This window comes from Microtus oregoni, unplaced genomic scaffold, assembly GCF_018167655.1.
Source record: "Microtus oregoni isolate MIOR12 unplaced genomic scaffold, Mior012 000054F_ref0000373, whole genome shotgun sequence".
Lineage (NCBI taxonomy): Eukaryota > Metazoa > Chordata > Mammalia > Rodentia > Cricetidae > Microtus > Microtus oregoni.
This window is the reverse complement of record NW_024543830.1, coordinates 6,249,236-6,269,345: the sequence shown is the minus strand read 5'-3', so window position 1 is coordinate 6,269,345 and position 20,110 is coordinate 6,249,236. Positions and strand designations below refer to the sequence as shown.

At 45.6% G+C, this 20,110-nt stretch overlaps 1 protein-coding gene across 2 annotated transcripts in view; it reads right to left on the bottom strand.

Moving 5' to 3' along the window:
- Positions 1 to 20,110, bottom strand: part of Znf697 (zinc finger protein 697) — a 39,994-nt gene that overhangs the window by 7,996 nt on the left and 11,888 nt on the right. The window contains exon 2 of one of the 2 annotated variants that reach the window (XM_041638242.1): positions 3,374 to 3,446. The exons of the other annotated variant lie outside the window; for it this stretch is intronic. The gene's annotated coding sequence lies outside the window, so the exon portion shown is untranslated. The remainder of the gene's footprint in view (positions 1 to 3,373; positions 3,447 to 20,110) is intronic. 2 annotated transcript variants of the gene reach the window in all.

The window sequence follows — 20,110 nt, the reverse complement described above, 5'->3', positions numbered from 1 at the left end:
CTAAACACTGTCCACTGTCCCCAGAGGAGAGGGAAAAACAAAACAAACAACAACAAAACACTTTTACAGCTGAAAAGCAAAAGTATAGAAAAGTCCTAATAACAATTCTCCCTCTTCTGTGAAGACTCTAGTATAGTCAGGAAGCCAGTTTTGCCGTCTCAAATTCCCATGCTTTCCTCCCTTTGATGAAGCCTGCCCTACACAAGCCTGTAACATTCTTACAAGTATTTAGCCGGTTACTGGGGGGCCTTTCCCGAGCCAGAAGGGAAGTACACACAGTCCACAAGAATAACAAACATCAATATAGCAACTTCTTATCAAAGACTGTGTCTACAAAGGCAAACTCAGCCTGGCTCTGTGGCTCTAGAAGGAAGCCAAGATGATTCAAGCTGTGGCAGGTTTGCTGGAAGCAAGATGGAGAGGTGGTGGGGCCTGCTGTATTGGAGGCCATCTCCATAGTCCAACTTCATACACTGCAATGTGTCAGTTATAGACAAACTTTAAGAGGAATGTGTACCAGGGACAACGTGGCAGCCCTTCTACCAAAAAGCCCAACATTTGAATTACAGGGAGAAAACATCAGATTTTCAAGGCCTCTGTGGATGTCAGGTTTGTATCTCAAACACAAAGGGACACTGTCAAGGCTGGGCAGTTGAGCCGATAGTAATTTCTTTCTGCTATCTGGCTTGCTTGCAGCTTAGCTCAAGGAAGTAAAGCTACAGCCAGGTCAAGGATCCGGGTCTGTGATCTGAAGGACACCACTTCAACCAACGTCCCAACCATCGCAACAGGACTGCAGGAATAAAGCTGGTAGGGGAGAGAGTAGTGGCCGGAGATGTGACGCAGTCTAGAGAGTACTTGCCTGTCACACACAACACAAACCCTGAGTTAATCAGACGTGCCCATGTGTCACCGTGATGCCTGCACTCAGAAGACAGAGGCAGGAGGATCAGAAGCTCATGCAGCGAGTCAGAGGACAGCTGGGTCACATGAGAGACCCTGTCCCAAAAAAGAGAGAAAAAGGTACGGTAGGCAAGGCCATCCCATCCTCCCCTCCTCTACCGAGGCCTCCCTGAGGAAGTCCTGGTGCTGGCATGAAAAGTGGAAGTTATGGGTAGAAGAAATCCCACCACTGGCTCGGGCGGGCCCAAGGCAAGTCAATTAACCTCTCACAGTTTCAGAGTCTCATCTGTAGAAAGAGGGTATTGCTACTTAACCTTTCTCACGGGGAGGGCGTCAGAGGGAAACTAATTAAAAAGCACTTTGAAGGACACCGGAGAGTCGTTAATGCTCCGAGCTTCACTGCTGGGAAAGCCCTGCATTCCTCCTCTGTCGTCTCAGCACACCTCTCAAAGGCACAGCGGCTGCCCGTCATTCTGGGGGACCACCCCGCCAGCACCTTAGATCTTTCTCAATAATGAGGAAAGCATAAAGATTGAGCCCTTCCCTAAATGTCCTGGGGAAGCCGCCGTGTCTGAACTCAAGTCAACAGTATCCCAAAGGACTGTACCTCCCCTTTGGAAGGTAGCTCAACTAAGCTGCCAAATCTCAAACAGACGTTTTATGGTAGGAAGAAAGGGAAATTATTACAGCCATGAACCTTCTCAGGAGCGTATTCCATATGAGACTTCTGTCCCCAGTCACACTGCACAAGACCGAATAGAAAGTGCATCCCTAGAGTCTGCACATACCATGCACCCGAAGGTGGGGAGTGGAGAGGCAAGAGGAGGCTTGCAAATATGGCTTACTCGTTTGCTGGTGGAGGAGGGGCTTAACAAGAGAACGGATCAATGTTTCCTAACAGTCAGTGCAGCAAGAGAAAGGGGTGTCCGCCAGTGTGCATCACCAGAGAGCCCTAAAACTAAAGGCCAGTGACGGCAGCCCGCCTCCCTGAAGGGTGGAGCATGGCGGGGAGCAAGGGGTACAGCTTTACCTCTGAACCCTTTAAATGGCAGCTTGGGGACCGTCTGATTGGTGGTGGTGCGTCCAGGGACCAGATCGAATCCAGTAGCACTGTTTTTCTAACTTTAGTCAGGATCTGAGATTCCCCCCCCCACACACACACACACACTGAGGGCTGGCATCTGAGGTCACAGTACTTGCCACGCTGAATGTTCTGGAAAGGAGGAGAGCCCCTGTCGCCCAAAGTGGCAATGTTCACGTATTTGTTCTAAAATGGCTATGTCTGTGGGAGACTAGAAGTTTGTGCCTGCTGCCCCTCCACCCCGCAGACATACACCTGCAATAACACAGATTCAATTTCACTCATACCCTCCTGTCCTAGATTGTAAGCAGCTGTCAGGCAATGGTGGCAGCTGTTTAGAGGTAAGGATAGGTGGTCAAGATATGTCAATTAATAAAAACCCACAGCTGGTTTTAAAATACCTTATTTTCATTAATATAGACACGGTAGCATATACCATAACACAAATGCACGCAGGCTCAGAAAGGAAGGCCGGGAGATCATTATTAAAATGTCGACTATCTCTTGATCACTTCTTGGAGGCTTCTGGCTATTAACTCTTATCTTACCAAAATCCAGTGACGTAGGCTATTTCTAACTCACAGACCAGAAACAAGAACAGACGTGATTACACCTCGTCCTACACACGGTGAACTGCAGCACAGGGTTGGACCTTTTCAGACAGTGTCTGGTGCTTTGGGACATCTTGGTCATTTTTATATGCATCTGCATTTCCTACAGTAAACATGTATTTTTTTTTCAACAAGGAAAAACAGCAAACAGCTACCTTTATTTTCAGTGTGATCAATATGTTAAAGGAAAACCTGTAATTATCCTAGAAGTAATAGAAAGACAAGCAGAGGAGTCGTGACTCTGTCATCCTAAAGACTTCATTTTCAGAAGGGCTATCTACTCACCCTAGGATAACCAAATTGTCTATGCAGGCATATTTTGCTCCAACCTTTCCTAGTCATTCTCAAAAACTAGCAACATTTTTTCTTAAGCTCAGCCAGGGTTGGATAAAGAATAGGCAGCGTGGGGGGAGTGATTACTTTGTAGCCAGATTGACCATGCTTGAATTGTCTGCTCTGGACCAGCTGCTTGACTTCACCTGAGCCACATTACCTCGTAGGAGCTCTTAGCCTGCATGCAGGAAAACAAGGAGGCTGCCACCTCCACACAGGGTCATTCTGAGAGCTTGTAAAATCACATTTGTTAAGGCTGATGACGCATTAGGTACAGAGTGAACAGAATTTACAATTCCTTTATAAAGTTCCAGATCAACATCTTGACTTAAGCAATTGCACAGTAAACTAAGGCCACTATCCACAGCTATGTTCCCTAGGAATAGCCTTTCCTTTCTTCGGGAAGACCTTCCCTCAGCCTTGCTGCTGTTAATAAAAAACTCACCATGTGAAGACAAGAACCAAGGAAGGGGTAGTTGGCAAAGGGAGCTGGATACAGCGTGAAAAGCTGGTAGTTGCTATAAAAAAAAAATAAAAATAAAAATAAATAAATAAAACACCATAAGCACCGAACATGGGTCTAAATCTAAGGGAGAAGTGAGCATGTGGCTTAGCAAACCCCAACTCACGCCATGTTAACGGAGCCTGCTCCCCCAGTAAGAGCAGACAGAAGTTTAATGAGGGAAAGGAAGAGAGTAAAGGGAGTGTCCCAGCAGGAAAAAAAATAATTCTGCATTTAGTTCTAGCTGCTCACAGGGGCAAAGGAGCAGCACGTGCTGATGGGACAGAGTCCAGGGTGCCACCAGCACCACCACTGTGCTGTGTGTCCCCTCCAGGTTTCTTCTCTTTAAGAGTTTGGATGTGTGGGGTGGGGGAGGGAAGGTGGGGAGATGGCTCAGCGATTCAGAGCACTTGCTGCTCTTCTAGAGGACCCAGACTCCATTCCCAGCATCCACATGGCAGCTCACAGCTGTCTGTAACTCCAGTTCCAGGGGATCTGACTCCCTCACTCAGACTTACAGGCAAGAGGAATAAATCATCTTCAAAAGAGAAAGTTTGAATGTGCCCAAGGCATTGGCAAACAGGTGAGTTTATCCAGAGTGACAGGAGGTCAGCTCCACCTTGGCAACTCGCACCACCCCAAACATGTCCCCATCACCATCTTCATACAGCCTTTCTCTTAAAGACCCGCGAGGAGCTGGGCCCCTCCCTAACACTGCTCAGATCCAAGTTTCTAGAACTTATATATATATTCATGTTCTTTATTCCTCCACCATGGTCCCAACTTAAAAAAGAATGTTTATATCCTTAAAGTAACCAGAAAAATGCTCAAGAGTTTTTAGACAAACCCAGCTTCATTTGAAAGATGCCTGAAATGTTCAGTCAGTGCACCTGGAAGACACTGCCACAGACAGAAAAACCCCAGTAGCTTTTGGATTTTGTTGTTGTTGTTATTTTGTTATCGGTTAACAGCATGGTCTCTAGCCCAGGCTGGCCTTGAACTTTTGACGTAGCCACAAATAATCCTGAATTTCTGATCCTGAGATTACAGGCACTATCATGCCAGGCTTATACGATGCTGAGGACCAAACCCAGGACCTCAAGTGTGCTTCAAAGGCACTCAGTCAACTGGGCTGCCATCCCCTGCTCGACAAAGTAGCCTTTAAAAAGGAAGAGGAGAAGGCTCAAGCACAGGGGAGAGGAAGGCAGGAGCAGGGCGGAAATCAGACTTTGATCTGGGTTTACTGACATATTGGACACCCCCCCAGAACTACCTGGAAACTATTCCTTTTGATCAGGGTCCCCCACCAACCCCTGCCTTTTTTAAAAATTAGATCTAACTTCCTAGGGATGGGCAGTCAAGCCCTTACCTCCTACCTTCCTGGATTTTCCAGGGAGAAACCAAGGCCAGAAATAGCACCAAGTGATAAAGCGCTAACAACTCCCACCCTCTGGTGGCATCCACACTGCCCTGGTGGGGAGGACCAGAGACCAGCTCTGACAATCCCAGGCAGGGAGGCAGTGCCCCATTTGAATGGACCCAGGCAACTTACCATTCAGTGGGTAGAGTCCCTCTCCATTGACTCTAATAACTATCAGGGAAGTGGGTGACTCATTTTATGTGGTGGGAACACTGAGCGGGTGGTCCATCACCTAGGCAGAGTTAGGACTCACCTGTCTCACAGCAAATGGAGGCCACTGGCAAGCAAGCCTCGTGACTCCAAAGAGGCAGGCTAAACCTGGAACCTCCTGCCCACTCCCTCAGACCTTGATGGACAGGAGTCATGTGTCGAGGCCACTGCCAGGTGGCAGGCAGCCAGGCCAGCGGAGCGGTCTTGTCAGGGAAAGGAAGTGGTGGCTGGGCCCTGGGCCAGGAGTGGCTCCATTCAGCAGCCTCCAGACTGAAGCGTCTTTCCTGTCTCCTACTCATCTCAGGGCCCCTTCCTTACCTCCTCAGGGGTAGACCAAGAAACCAGCAGCAGCATCTAGACCTTCTTCCTGCTGCTCCCCACTGCTCTGATCTGCCAGTCTCTCCCCCAGGGGATAGTTTCCAAACAAGAATCCAAGCAAAGATAAAGATTTGAAAGGAGCTGGCGAAACAACTCTGGCTGGTGGTTCACAAGGCTGAAGTCAGGAAAATGAGCAAGATCTAACTAGGAACTGCAGGGGTTAATCATTTGTTCATCTTCAACAGCAACCAAGTAAAAGAGTAAACAGCTGAATTGCCCCTGGGGGATATGGTCTCAGAGCCCTGCCCCCTCACTGGCCAGCTCATAGTTGGGACCCAGGGCAAAGAGTCACCTCACTGGACTGGGGATGTCTCTAGTGAGCAAGGAGTGGCAGCTTCACCCTCCTCCTATGTGTCATATCCAAAGGGGCCACTGACCCTCCCCTTGGCCTGCACAGACACAGACCACACGATCCCCAACGCCAGCCTCCCAAGTGACCTGAGTTCCAGACGGAGAACAGCAAAAGGTGCCTGCAATCAAGTGACGGCCACTCTCCAGGCAGAGAACAAAATGATGTGGTTTCTGTTCCGTGGTTACTGCCTTTTCTCCTGAAAAGGGAAGCCCAAAGAGCACAGCTAGTGGGAGGCCCTGAGTTGTCTCTGGACACAGGGAGAGAGAGAGAGGCAGACAGATATATAGACAGAGATAAAGACAAACAAACCAACAACAACAAAAATGTTCATGGGACCAGGTATTTCTTGTCTACTGTGTGGGGCAGGACCCCTCAGTCTGTACCACTGTCACACCGGCCAAGCCCCCCCCCCCCCCCCGTTATGTGACCATTATCCAACTCCTTGTAGACAAAATAAAAGTTAATGTAATACAAAGCCTAAGTGAAAATTAGATTCTCTGCCTTCAAATGAGAAGTCACAAGCTGGATGCGCTCAACTTAATCCCAGCATTGGGAAGGCTGAGGCAGGAGGCCAGTCTGCACAACATAGCGAGACCCTGACTCAAGATTAAACAGTCGTAAGAGTTCAAGATGTTTGTGGAGGCACCTATCCATCCTTACGTTCTGTTTTACTGATTAGAACAGTCTACCTGTTACTCAGGGATATATAGTGTTGGTAATTTTCCTCCCTGGTGACTGGCATTTTACTATCTACTTTTTGGTTCTTCCATTTCGTACTTAGTAACAGAACCCCTGGGCCGTGCCCAGCAGACTTGTCTTCTCATGCCTGCTCAGCAGCTGGCTTATCTAGTCCGTATATTCCATAGATTCATGGACCATGAACATCTCTTGAAGTTTTATGAAAACAAACTGAGGCTGAGAGAGAGCCCAATGCCTAGGCTGGAGATAAGCAGGCAGATGGTTAGAAGAGGTGTGCCCTAAAGCTCAGTTTTCTGATGGTCCCTCCAATGATCCTTACACCCCTTTAATACAAAATACCACTTAAAACAGACAGCTGGGGCGAGGTGTGGCAGCACACTCCTATGGTCTTGTTATGGAGAGACTGAGGCAGGAGGATTGAGACTTTAAGGCTAGCCTACATAGCAAGACACCCCATCTTCCAAAACAGGAAGACTCAAGATAAACCTATGACATGTTCTGGCCCTCCTAAATCCCACGCTATGTCTGTCAGGGTTTTTCCAGATGAAACTGAACCAGCAGGATGTATGCATATTTAGAAAGAGAATTATAATAAAAAAAATAGCTTATACAGCTCTGGAGGCTGACACCTTCAAAATTTGCCCTGGAGAGCAGACACCAAAAGCAAGAAGATCAGAGTTTTGATCTACTCAGGCCTTCACTGACAGGAGGAGGCCCAACCTCATAGTGGATGCTAGTCTACTCTACCCAAAGTCCACTGACTTAAATGTTAACTACATGCAAACCCGCCTTCGTGGAGTGATTTCAGACAAAGTATAATGGCATGTATGCATGAAGACGTTGTGAGAAACTGTGTAAGCTAGCCTAATAGACAAAACTCATAAATGGCATGTATTTGTTTATCCTCTGTGTGTATATGTATGTGTGTGTGTTTGTGCTTGTGTACAGACACACATACACACGAGGTCAGAGGAAAACTTGTGAGATCGTGGGAGTGGGTTCTCTCCTTCCACCATGAGGATGGAACTCAGGTCAAGCACCTTTACCCACTGAGCCATCGCAACAGCTTCTTCAAAACCTACCCTCACAGAAATATCCGTAAATATGTTTGATAATGTATCTTGACACCCTGTGGCCCAGACCCATATGACTAACCACCACTCACCCTAGCTAAAATCAGTCTGGAATAGTCCCTTCCCGTCTAGTCTACCTACGGAAGCATTGCTGTTACCGTGAAAGCCACATATATACTTGGATACAGTTTGTGTGTTATGTGATGAAGAGGACAGGAGGGAGACGCAAGATTAATCTTAAAGATCCTCAGGCTAGGGCAAGAGAACATGGCCAGCTTGGGTTACATAGTAAGAGCCGGGCTAGTCAGGACCACAGAGCAAGACTGTTGCAAAACTAACCAAAAGACAAAGTAGGGGAGGGCTTCCTAGACACATGCATGGTGTGCATAGCGGAAAGGGGCACAGTTTAATAACTAACGTTGCTTAAGGAAGAAAAGGCTTGGAATGCAGGAGCGGTGTGTCTGATGAGAGTTGCCTATCAACAGCCTCGTTCTGGAAGTACTGATGTTGGGATTCCAAGTTAAGGTTTTTCCATGGAGTCAGGTAATCTCAGCAAGTCTTTCCCAATCCAGATGATTCTGTGGCCATTTCCCCTGGAAAGAGTCCTAAAAGAAGTGTTCTTCACAGCAAAGGAGAGGGGGTAGACGTTCTGTCACCCAGATTCCCACGCAGATTCAATAGGAAAAAGCTGCCATTCCAGTCTACTGACAAAAATAACTGCGTGGTGTCGCTGACAAGGAATGGCTGGCGTGTTCCGGCTGGGTCAGTGACACCTCTGCGCAGAATCAGTCAGGGTAACGTCCAGCCAATGGGGAGCCGGGAGGAAACGCAGCTACCTGACGCCTAACTGCCCTGGCCTCCGCAAGTCTTAAACTCCACAGCTGGACTGTTTAAAACCCAGAATAAAAACCGTCACGTACACCGGGAAGCACATTTCAAAGCATTTCCCAGTCTTACTCTCCTCTCCTTAAAGTTACCTGAGTACATGAAACCCAGCTAGTAAGAAATTGCATAAGACACGTGATCCAATTTCTTTATCAAGCCAAAGACGAAAACAGCAAGAAAAAGATAATAAAAGCCGAAAGGAGGGAGATCCAAAGGTCAAAAAGGCCAAAAACTTAAGTAATACATCAACCAAGCTCAAGATACATTTCTTACAGAACCCCAGCTCAAATTAGCAAACTACAAAAGCAAGTTCTAAGTGCTTGGGTGAGGAACGTGGAGATGGGAGATATTAAAAATTCAAGGCCAGCCAGGCGGTGGTGATGCACAGCTTTAAACCCAGCACTCAGGAGGCAGAGGCAGGTGGATCTCTGTGAGTTCGAGGCCAGCTGAGGCAGTTACACAGAAAACCCTCTCTTTAAAATACATACATACATACATAAATATTAAAAAAACACACACACACAAAACCAGCTTGAGCTCCACAGTGAGGCACTCTCAAAAATCAAAACCAAAACAAATTAGGAGACAGCTAAGGAACTACGAACACTGATTAGGTATTTGCTATCAAGAATTGCTCATTCTTTACGAGGCTGGTATTTGGCTATGTTTACAGAGTTTTTTATCTTCCGTATATGACATATTTACGGATGAGAGGATGCATCTGGAATTTGCTGCAACACAATTCCAAGGCAAGAAGAATCGACAGGAGTGCCGAGGAAACAGGATAGACCACGTATCAGCCACTGCTAATCGCTATCTAAGTTCGTCATGCTGCTATACCCACCTTTATACTTGTTAGACAGAAAACGTGATTATACCCACAGCTTAGGGCTGCTGTTGACCGTGGCCAGAGAGGTTTTTCTCTGCAGTGGGCGGCAGTGCTGAGCCTAGGGTTGAGCACTTAGCTACTGAGTGTCCGCCCTAAATCAAGCCCCGCCCATCAAGGCGGGGGAAAGAAGAACCAGAGGATGGAGGGGAGTGGGGTGAAAGGAAAGGCTGTCTCAGGATGTGACATGGCCTTTGCGCCCACGAACCCACTGCAGCTATGATGACCCGTACAAAATCAAGTTAACATGATCAGTCAGCATCCATCACAGGCAGCACAGATGACCCGTACAAAATCAAGTTAACATGATCAGTCAGCATCCATCACAGGCAGCACAAAGTGGACTCCGTGGGCTACTGGCCAGAAAGAGAGGACAAGAATGGGAGAAGGTGACATGTTGTGGGGTGGAGTGGGGGGGGTGAGGGAAGAGGTGGGGGTCCCTAGAGGAGTGGACGGGAAGTTGATCAAGATGCAACTTTTTACATGTATGAAATCGTCAAAAAATAAATAAAAGATACTCTACCACAAAAGGAAATAGGCCATTTTCTGACATTGAGATAAGGCTGTAGTCATTCAAATTAAGAGCCAAACATAATAAAATGTCAGAGATTTCCATAAAAGGAATGGCCTGGTTCTAAAACTTATGACAAACCGGTAGTGAGCACTATGCTTAGTACTGAACAGAGCTCCTGGGACCTGAGGCGTAGGGACAGTAGAGGAAAGAAACCAGGAGGAAAAGGGGGTTGGTGCTTTTCAATTTTTTATTTTTTTCATGAGATATAAAAATTAGTGCTGTTGGGTTAAAGAGACGGCTCAGAGGTTATAAGCGCTCACTGCTTTTTCAGAGGACCCCACTTCGGTTTCCAGCCCCAGTGCCGGGCTCAAAACCACCTAAAACTTCCACACTGGGGGAACCAGAACCCACTTCCAGCCTCTCCAGGTATCCAGACGCACAGCATACAACTACAAAGACATACACATAGATACACATATAAAAATTTAAAAAATAAAAATAAAACCTGTGTACAAAAGAGAACCGGAACCCTGTTCCTATCAGCTACATTTACATCGTTCAAGATCCTGGAGAAGAATGCCGTCAGCTGGGGGCTTGCTACTTCTACCATGAACTCAGCGACTCTATACTCAAAACCAACGGGCATAAACTAGGCTGGGAGTAGAGGTGACAGTTCTCCAAGAGACTGCTTTAATTCTGGGGCGGTCAAACTGAAGATCGGATGTGCGTGTCCAACAGAGGAAGTCCATCAATAACTGGCCATCTCCAGAATGTTCTTCTAAGTGGATAATAAACGTATACATAGAAGAAAAGAGAATACAGAAGCTGTCTGGGAAAACAGGGTCTCCATGAGATGAACCCTAGTGGGCCAGATTTACTTCATGAGCTCATGGTCTTGACCCCGTCTCACTATGTAGCCCAGTTGGCCTCAAACTCTTGACTGGCCTGCCTCGGCCTCTCAAGCACTGGAATTAGAGGTGCGCACCCCCATGCTTGACTCCTGGGAACCTTTAAATGCAGACTGTGTCCCTGTTAGAGAGGCTTAGGAGTTATGAACCAGATTTTATCATTCCGTGGCACAAACAAAGCAGCTAGGAAATATGTCCCCACTTTAGACAGCGAAAGCTCCCGATGTGCTCACGATACTTGGCTTGCCTCCAGGAAGGGATGCATCTGTCTCCTAAGTGTTCAGGGCTCATTCACAACTTGAACACCACAGTTACTAATTCATTCAGCAGGCTCTGTCTGCTTGGGTTCCTCATGTTGCTACTACTCCTTGCTCTTTGTATTCCAGAAGAGAGTAACAATACTGCAAGAATCTATAAACACAGTAATCGCTTTTTTGCTTGAGCACTGCTTAGAGACCTTTAGTCTACCATTGATTTGGGATATTCTTCTGTATATGTGTTGCTCTTATTGGTTAGTGAATAAAGCTTCTTTGTCCTACGGCAGGGCAGAATATAGCCAGGCTGGAAGAAATATATAGAGAGAGACTAGACAAAGTCAAGAGACACCATGTCCAAGAAGCAAGAGGTAACAAACCACGAGCCTCATGGTAAAATATAAAATAATAGAAATTGGTTAATTTAAGATGTAAGAAGTAGCCAGGAATACGCCTAAGCTATCAGCCAAGCAGTGTTGTAATTAATATAGTTTCTGTGTGATTATTCAGGTCTAGGTGGCCGGGAAATGAATGAACAGCCTCTGTCTACATACCACAGAGTCCAGGAATCCCCTGTAGATACTTTAATCCAATGAAAGGCCCACAGCTTTTCCTGGGACTCTGAAAGGATGGAGGGAACAAAACCAAAACAAAATAAAACCCTATTATAAGCCACCACCACTATGAGAGCCTTCTGACACATCTCTTACCTTTAAAATATTTCAGAAATGGGCCAGAGTGCTTTGGAGAAGAGGGGGGAACAATTTTACCATTATGTTCAGCGAGATGTTTGGCTGGGCTGGTGGAGAAGAGAACATAGTAGCAGCTAATCCAAATCCAGGCCGTAACAGACAAAAATACCAGCAGATTCCAAGGGGCCAGAGAAAGAAGGGTTAAGGAAGTGTGACCTGCCTGGGCACTCTCGCCAACCTCAGCTGGCAGCTTGTGCTGTCTCGGTCAGACACTGGAGACCAGAGGCTACATGAACTGCCCATGAACACACAACCAACCGGCAGGCAGAAGGCAAAATCCCCAGCATGTCAACTTTTGCTCCAGTCACCCTTGATACTCATCGTAACAGCGTGCCTTGACTAAGCACACTGGAAAAGTGGACTTTCCAGCACTACTGATATTTGGTTTTTTTTACCTCCCAATCACCTCCATTGTGTAACAGGCACCCTCAGAGAAGAAAGCTGCTCCCCGAGTCTCTAATATACTACCTCTCAGGGATAGACCAAATTTACAAATGTGGCCCTGGAATTTGTAGCTTCTGTTAGCTGCTTACAGTGAGGCAAATAATATCAGTCAACTCATAGTCTACCCTCACATAGATGCGTTAGTTAGGGAATCTCCATCCTTGTCACAGGAAAAGCAACTAAAGTCTTGCCAAAGTCACCAACTCATTCCTCACAATGCATCTTACCTGCAAATCACATCCTGGGATACTTGATAAAGAGGGAGATTTTTTAATACTATTTTTATTAGCCTTCTTATATACATGGCGTGGGTGGGCAGGTCTGTACAAGTGCCCATGACATCTAGAAGAAGCAGACGAATCCCCTAAAGCTGGGGTTAGAGATAGTTGTGAGCCACCCAGTGAGGGTGCTGGCAGCTCAACTCAGGCTTTCTGCAAGAACTGTAAGAGCTCTTAACCAGTGAACAAGCCTGCAGGATCATTTGCTTAAAGCCAGGCATCATGTGTTACTGCACGTCTTCCTAAAGCACCATTTGTTTTCTTTCCAAAAACAAATCTTGCAGACTGCTCACTGGGAGATGAAGAAGTATTGCCAAGGTACCTGGTGGCAGCTAGCTATCACCACCACATACCTTAGTTCCCCGGGAGGAGTCTAGGTGTTCAGGTGTGAGCTGCCTTGGCACATGGCAGCAATGGCTAGCACTGAGTGGGCAGGCTCCCATAGACAGCAGCTTTGTTCTTCTGTCTTCCAGAGACTGTGGTTTCTTCCCCTTCCACCTCACCAGCAGCACGAAGTGCTTGCCACGTAACCAGGACTCAATAGCCGGCCTCTGGGTTCGTGCGGAATTCTACCTGGAAATCTTCCTTTGTTTGATTGGTGACCCTGCACTGCCCTCGCTATTCTCATGCCCACGCCGCCTGCTCTTCTTAATTCCTAAAATACCACAGCAGCTTTTGATGGTCTTTCTTATATTTTCTGCAGTCACTTGGCCCGATTATTTCATTCATTTCATTTCTTCCCCCAGTTTGAAATCAGAGAAGGCACAGAATAGGGGCCTTTCACTCCAAGCCCTGTCTCACTCTACACAGCCATACCCTTACCACGCACCTGGGTTATAGCTGAGGGACCTAAAGCTCCTTCCAGCCCAGAAATGCTGCCCATGTGTTGGAGAAAGAAGAGTCAACAGGTTCACACTGCAAGTCCTGGGACAGCGGGGCAATTACTATTTCATGCCTTTAAGACTCAGCTATATCTCTTCTATGCAATGTTCAAAAAGAAGTTAAATGGATTTCCCATATAATGGGGGAGACAATGGCCCTACTAAATGTTATATCCTAACACGTAAAAACCACAGCTTCAAGAATTGATTTTATTTTGTTGAGTTGTTGGCAAAGGAGGTCTCACAAACCTACCAAACAAACCAAGTAAAGCTATTACTAATGCCACTGGTTACCCTACACTACCTGGACAGTAGGACCCTAAAACTTCAGGCACCACTTACTTATGTCATCAAACATGAAGAAATCGAGCTGGGGCCAAATCAGAAGCTTCACCCCTACTGACTAGCATTCATAGTATTAGAAGGTACTCTACACATTACCAAAGGAGGAAAGTAATCATCAAAACTCATCCAGCACTACAAATCTTATGACTTACAATAGGGGCCTGTCGGCAAGATATATATGTAATATGTATAATATATGTATATATGTGTAATGTGGCACAAATGATATGGTAGTCACCAACCACCCTTTTAAAAATTGAATTTAAGACCCACTCTATGATATGGAATACACATGACTCTGTTAATACTGTCTGACTCCTGGCCTGTGGAGACCAAGAAGCTAAAACTAGACAGGTCATGACCCTAGGGGAAAACATACTACTATCTGTCTGCTAAAGGAACACAGCAATAAAATGACTCTCAATGACATACTGTTATAAACATTGATCAGTGCATCACTCAATACTTATTAGAAAACTTTGTCTTGCAGTAGACGGGCATTAGCACAGAAACACCCAACTGAACAATGCGCAAAGAGCACTCAGCTCTAAATGGGATGTCTTTATCAAATGCCTCCCCTCAAGGCTCAGGGATCCATAGGGAAGCAGAGTTAGCAAGAGTATATGATCCAGGGGTGGTGGATTTCTCCAGTGGAACTGTGTCTCTAGATACAACAGTACCAATAAATGTGAAGTCACAGAAACTGTGACGGTAGGCACAAGGCCTGCGGAGGTTGAAACCAGACAAAGCTGCAGCACTGAGGAGGGGAAATGGCACCAGTTCCCGTCCCTAACCAAGAAGCTATTTGCCACTGATACCTACTGGGAAAGAGAAAATGGGTTTTCTCCAATGAAGTGACACCGAATAGATCAACCACACTCCCAGGCAGCCCCGTTGTCCGGAAGTAGATAACCAACACCAAACAGACTGTGTCTTTCTGTGTGCTCTTCTTTTGTGTGTGCATGCACATGTGTGTGATTGTTATGGTTTGGTGGGGCTTTGTTTATTTTCATGGTTTGGTTTTAGTTTTTCTCTTGAGAGAGCGATAAAGATGAGGTTAAGAGAATAGGGAGTTGGGAGGAGCTGGGAACATCTGGGGGAAGAGAACGATTATAATCAAAACATATTGTATAATTTTTTAATGTAAAACCGTCACCTTAAATAGTGGTTGTAAGACATGCGTGGATCTAAATAGAAAGGAGAAAAGACAAGATCTCCTGAGTATATTGGGAGTGTTGGGGGGGGGGTCACAGGAGAGGGGAGAGGGGAGGAAGGAAGCGGAGGGGAGAAAATGTATAGCACAATAAAAATAATTTTAAAAAAGAAAAGAAAAAATGGTTGTAAAGACTGAAACTTCCCATTTTGAAATTCACATATCCAGGATGGGTCATATCAGAAAGCAGGTATAGCTCACTTCCAGAAGCTTGATAGTCGGCTCCTCTTGACAGAGCTGGTTCTGTTAAAGCTGCCTTTGTCCTCAATGGGCGGCCTCAACATCCAGAGTCAACTCTCTCATTCCCTAACACCTTTCAACCGAACCAGTTTCCATCTCCTTTTTTGACTTTCCTCCTCTTTTCTGGTGCCACTGTCACTTCAGGAAATACTCACACTAGATACACACGCTGACAAGTCTGCAGAATCAGTCCTAGACACAGCTGTTCATTCCCCTGCTCCGAAACCCCGAAAGGCACTAGAAAGATGCACAGACTCTAATGGTTGAGCCCAAGGCTCTGCCTCCTGCTCAGGACTCCGCAGAAGGCACTCACTATGTGCTGGCTCTTGCTGAAGAGGCAGGAAACCCAAGCCATGTCTCTTGCTTTCTTCCCACCTCTAGAGGCCAGAGTTCCATCTATGGAGCCAGACTGCTCCTCGGAATCTAGCCTCTAAAGCTAGCCTTAGGCAGGTTGGTAAGCAGACCAGTCTGAGCCACGTCTGCAGCCAGCCCTGCTGGAGCTCTCTGAGGCTCAGTTTGTTTCATTTATAAAACAGGAAATACAATTTCACTTACCCTATAGGATTCTTGCTAAAGGTTCAGAGAGAATTATTTCACTTATTTTATTTCACTATGACTGACTCTTCTGTTATTTAGGGGATATTTTATTATTTCTACAACCAAACCCATGTAGATAAGAACTTGCATATTCAATAAGGTCTGTACAAAAAAAAACAACATTTAATGTTTCTAGACCAATTTCTAGCTAATTTCTATAGAATGCTAACTTCACATAGCAGAGCCCAGTTCTTTGAGGTACCTTCCCTCATATTATTCTGGCTAACATTCATTCTTAATTATTATAAAAGCACATTTATAATTGACTAGGGATGCAGGTCAATGGTAGAATAGTTGCCTAGCATGCAAAAGGCACAGGGGAATGATACTCAGTGTCACTAGAAAACAAAGCAAATATACGTGAATGTGTGTATATATAATAAGTTTTAAATGATTCATACCTACTCTGGTTCTCCCTTTCCTTACCACCTTTCAATTAGCTGGAAGTTCTCTGGGTAAACAAGTTGGGTTTTATTTATTCTGGTGATTTTGTTACATGAGTTCTCAAATCTTTCTTGAAACATATAAAATTTGGTATAATGATTTCATTGCCCCTACCTCAAAAGGCAGAACTAAGAAAAAAAAGAAAACTAGGAAATACAATGACCTGGCCAAGATCACATCAAGTAAACTAGAATCATGAAAGAAACTGTTTTTTTTTTTCCCAAAGAACCTTTTGTTTGATTTCTGAGAGAGAGGAGTCTTGCTGTCCTGGAACTCATTATATACTCACAAATATCCACCTGTCTCTGCCTCCCAAGTGTTGAGATTAAAGGTGTGGGCCACTATGCCCAGCTAACTTGGCACTCTTTACCAAATCCGAAACCCCGTCAGTACCAGCAGCCAATATCAAATTATCCCACTACAGAGGCAGTCACTACAGAGATTGGTAGCTAACTTCAACATCAACAGATTTATCTCAAAAAAGAATTCTGCATCACTTGGTCCAGTATCATCAGCCACCTCTTGTTTAGATCAAATGCCCTAGCATAGGTACTTCCTCCATTCTAGCTGTGCAAATAAAAAAATGAAAGAAAAAGAAATAGGAAGGGAGGGAGGGAGGGAGGGAAGGAGAGAGGGAGGGAAGGAGGGAGGGAGGGAAGGAGGGAGGAAGGAAGGAAGGAAGGAAGGAAGAAAAAAGAGAGAAAGAAAATGTAAGTGGTTCAGTGAGTTTGTGCTCAAGAAGGAAAGAGCCCAATACTCCCCAGCCCTTACAACTCAGCTGCTTCTCTCTCACGCAACAGCAGAAATCAGATGCTGAATGAGAAAAAACCAACATACAGTCTTCCCAGAGTAATCATGAGAGTAAAGAAGTTGCTGGACAAGGACGAGGACTGGACACCACACAAATATCAAGAGGCGCCTGTGTTTAATGTCGAGTGTCTGTGTGAAGGGAAGAGATTCTCTGATGGTTCTGTGATGTTTGTCTTACTACAAGTAGAAAAGTATGTCCAAGAAAATCCTTTTGCCAAGGGTCTAGAATTAAGCTCTGAAGCCAGAGGCGCCTGCAGGGGTGCAGATGTTCTGACTCTCACTGATGTTGATGTTAGCCGTGATGCGGCAGCCACAAGCTCTCAAAGAAGTGTGAAAAGATTACATGCCACACAGGAAGTGGTGACCAGACATAGCCAACAAACCACGGATTCAATCAATAAACTCAAGTGCCTCTTAGAAAGTAGTGAGATGGAAACAAAAGGTTCCTATGGTAACCGCTGGCTGGTTACAGCCCATTGGCGTTGTTCTTTTTTATTGTATAAGTCTCTGAGCATTGTGTCTGCATGTGTATAGATGCACCATGTGCTTGCATGGTGCCCTGGGAGGCCAGAAGAGGGCACTGGAACTGTAATTACAAGTGGAAGTGAGACCTGAGCCGACATGAATTGAATCTGAGGTCTCTGCAAGAGCACTAACTGCTCTGAAATGCTGAGTCATCCTTCTGGGCGCTCATTAAAGAAAACAAAAATGAGTAAGAAGCAGGTGTTTCTTCAAGTTTAGCTGGAAGTTTTGTCTCCTGTTTCTAGAATAAAGTGGGTTTTGAATCTGGCACACCCACATCCCTGGAGAAGAAAAAGATGAGGAATTTTCAGATATAAATATAGATACAGGTACAGATGTATCAAAACAATAAGAATATAAGCTGTACACTTGGAGAGAATATTTGTAATGATGTATCTGACCCCCCCCCCAAAAAAATGACCACCACCCAAAATATATAGAGTAATCTTAGTACTCATCAACAGGTCTGAGGAGATGGCTCAGTCAGTATAACATCCTTGTTCCTTAAACACAGGGACCTGTGTTTAGTACTGTTTGGGTGGAAGTTCCATCCCAAGCCCCCTCCCCTAGGAGTTGCCTCAGTCCAAACTCCACCTCTGAGAAAGCCTGCCAAATGGTGACCCCTCCCCAGAGATGCTCAAGACCACTCCCACAGGGTATTTAAATTGTACCCAGAGGACAAACATGTGGTTTCCTGGTCTGCCTTCTCCATCTCCTCTCTGAGGGCCTGGAAGCCCACCTGGGAGTGTCAGTATCCATTAAACCTAGGCTTTTTTCTAATTCAGTTTGATTTGGTCTGATTTGGATCATTGTGTTGGCAGAGAGGTTTATCAGGGTGCAAAAACTTTTCATCTGGAAGTTCCACAAAGGGACTGTTTTTCTCACTGGCCCAGGGCCATGTGGTAAGAAAACACCCTCCCTTTGCACCTACTCTCTGCCAGGCTGAGATCAGCTTCCTCTGGGTAAGTTTCAAGTCATTGCCTTAGAGGTCCATGGCCTCATGTGATTTTCGGGCTGTCCTGTGAAAGGCACAGCTGTGCCAGGCACCCAACCTGACCAGGACAAGGACCTACCTTGTCCTGTTCAAGGTATTTCTCACACCCCTCTGTTTTTGACCCAAAGTCTACCACAATTAACACACTGCACTAGGCTATGGGTCCTGGCATAGACTTGCAAAATGGGTACCTACAATTCAAGGCCTAACCTACAAAGGCCCTTGGGCGGCCTGTTACAAAATCTTCTTAAATTGGGGCTATCTGACACCATATGTCCTTGACACCTAAACTTTCTGCCAACACAGGAACAAATAAACAACCCCCCCCCCCAATATGCCCACGTTTTCTGGATGCTGTGCTCCTGCTCCTCCTCCCCACCCCCTCCCCACTTCTCTTCGCTCTTTGCTGTTTGCATTCCTGTGCAATCTGGTCATGCTGGGCTTCTCTCTACAAGGGGTCCATTCCCCGTGTCCTTCCCCTCTAAACTGCATAGGTGTTCTGTCTTTATGCTTCTGTTCTCCCTTACAGCATCTGCTAATCTAGCCCTCAATGGGACCAACTGTGACCTGGCTTCAGCCGCCTACTCCAGAATTTTTAAGTTGGTCAGCTGACACAGGTTCCTAAAAAAAGCTTTGTTCATCTGTCTGTTAATATATATGCATAAATAATGTGGCCACAGTCTGCTTGTTTTATGTCTATGTGTATATGTGCTTGTTTTAAAATCTATAAAACTTGTAACTCCAGATTACAATGGCTCTGGGAAAATGCAAACACGTGGATAACCACCATTTTTGGTTGAGGTCAAAGTGAAAACCTCAGCACCATCTTTGGTAAGAGTACCCATGTGTGCTGGCCCTACCAAGGAGACATTCCACCTCCAATATACTTTGGCTTACTAAAATACTCCTTCTAATCTTCTTGCCTTTACTGACATTGGTAAGCTGTAACTGATTGGGTAAACTATATGTCTAAATTTAACGTATATGTCTAATTTGGCTATACCTGCCAGGTAATGGTACCCTGATATTCAATGACCTTACAGATCTGAGAGTATGGCATTTAACAAAAGAGCTTCTTAGGACAGAGATATGCCAGCTCCTGCAGCATCCTATAGCTCCTCCAAGAAGATGCATGGTTACAGAAGACCTTCTTCTTGGAGGCTTGCCTTTGGATATGTAAAGCCACCCACACAGCAAAAAAAGCTGCCTTCTACCTTATCAACCTCCTGGACACTACACAGGGGATCGTTTCATTCTGCCAAGACAGGTAGACTGAACCTTACCCCCAAAGAAAAAAATCTTCAGGCCTCATGGGATCATTGGCTAAAGACAAGTACTGCTTCTAAGACTGGTATTCACCAAAGACTACAGAGAGACTTGGGATTGCCTACATAGCTAAAAAAAAAGCTACCTCACTTCTGCTCATCTACTTATCCCTCTTAGATCTGTCTGATGGCATTTGATGACTTAGGGTACTGGTAGCTCATTACTTCATTTGTTAAGTTTCTTGCTAAAAATACAGACAGGGGTGCCTCTTTCATAGGCTTCATAGTCCAGAATTAATAGTTTCAGATGTATCTT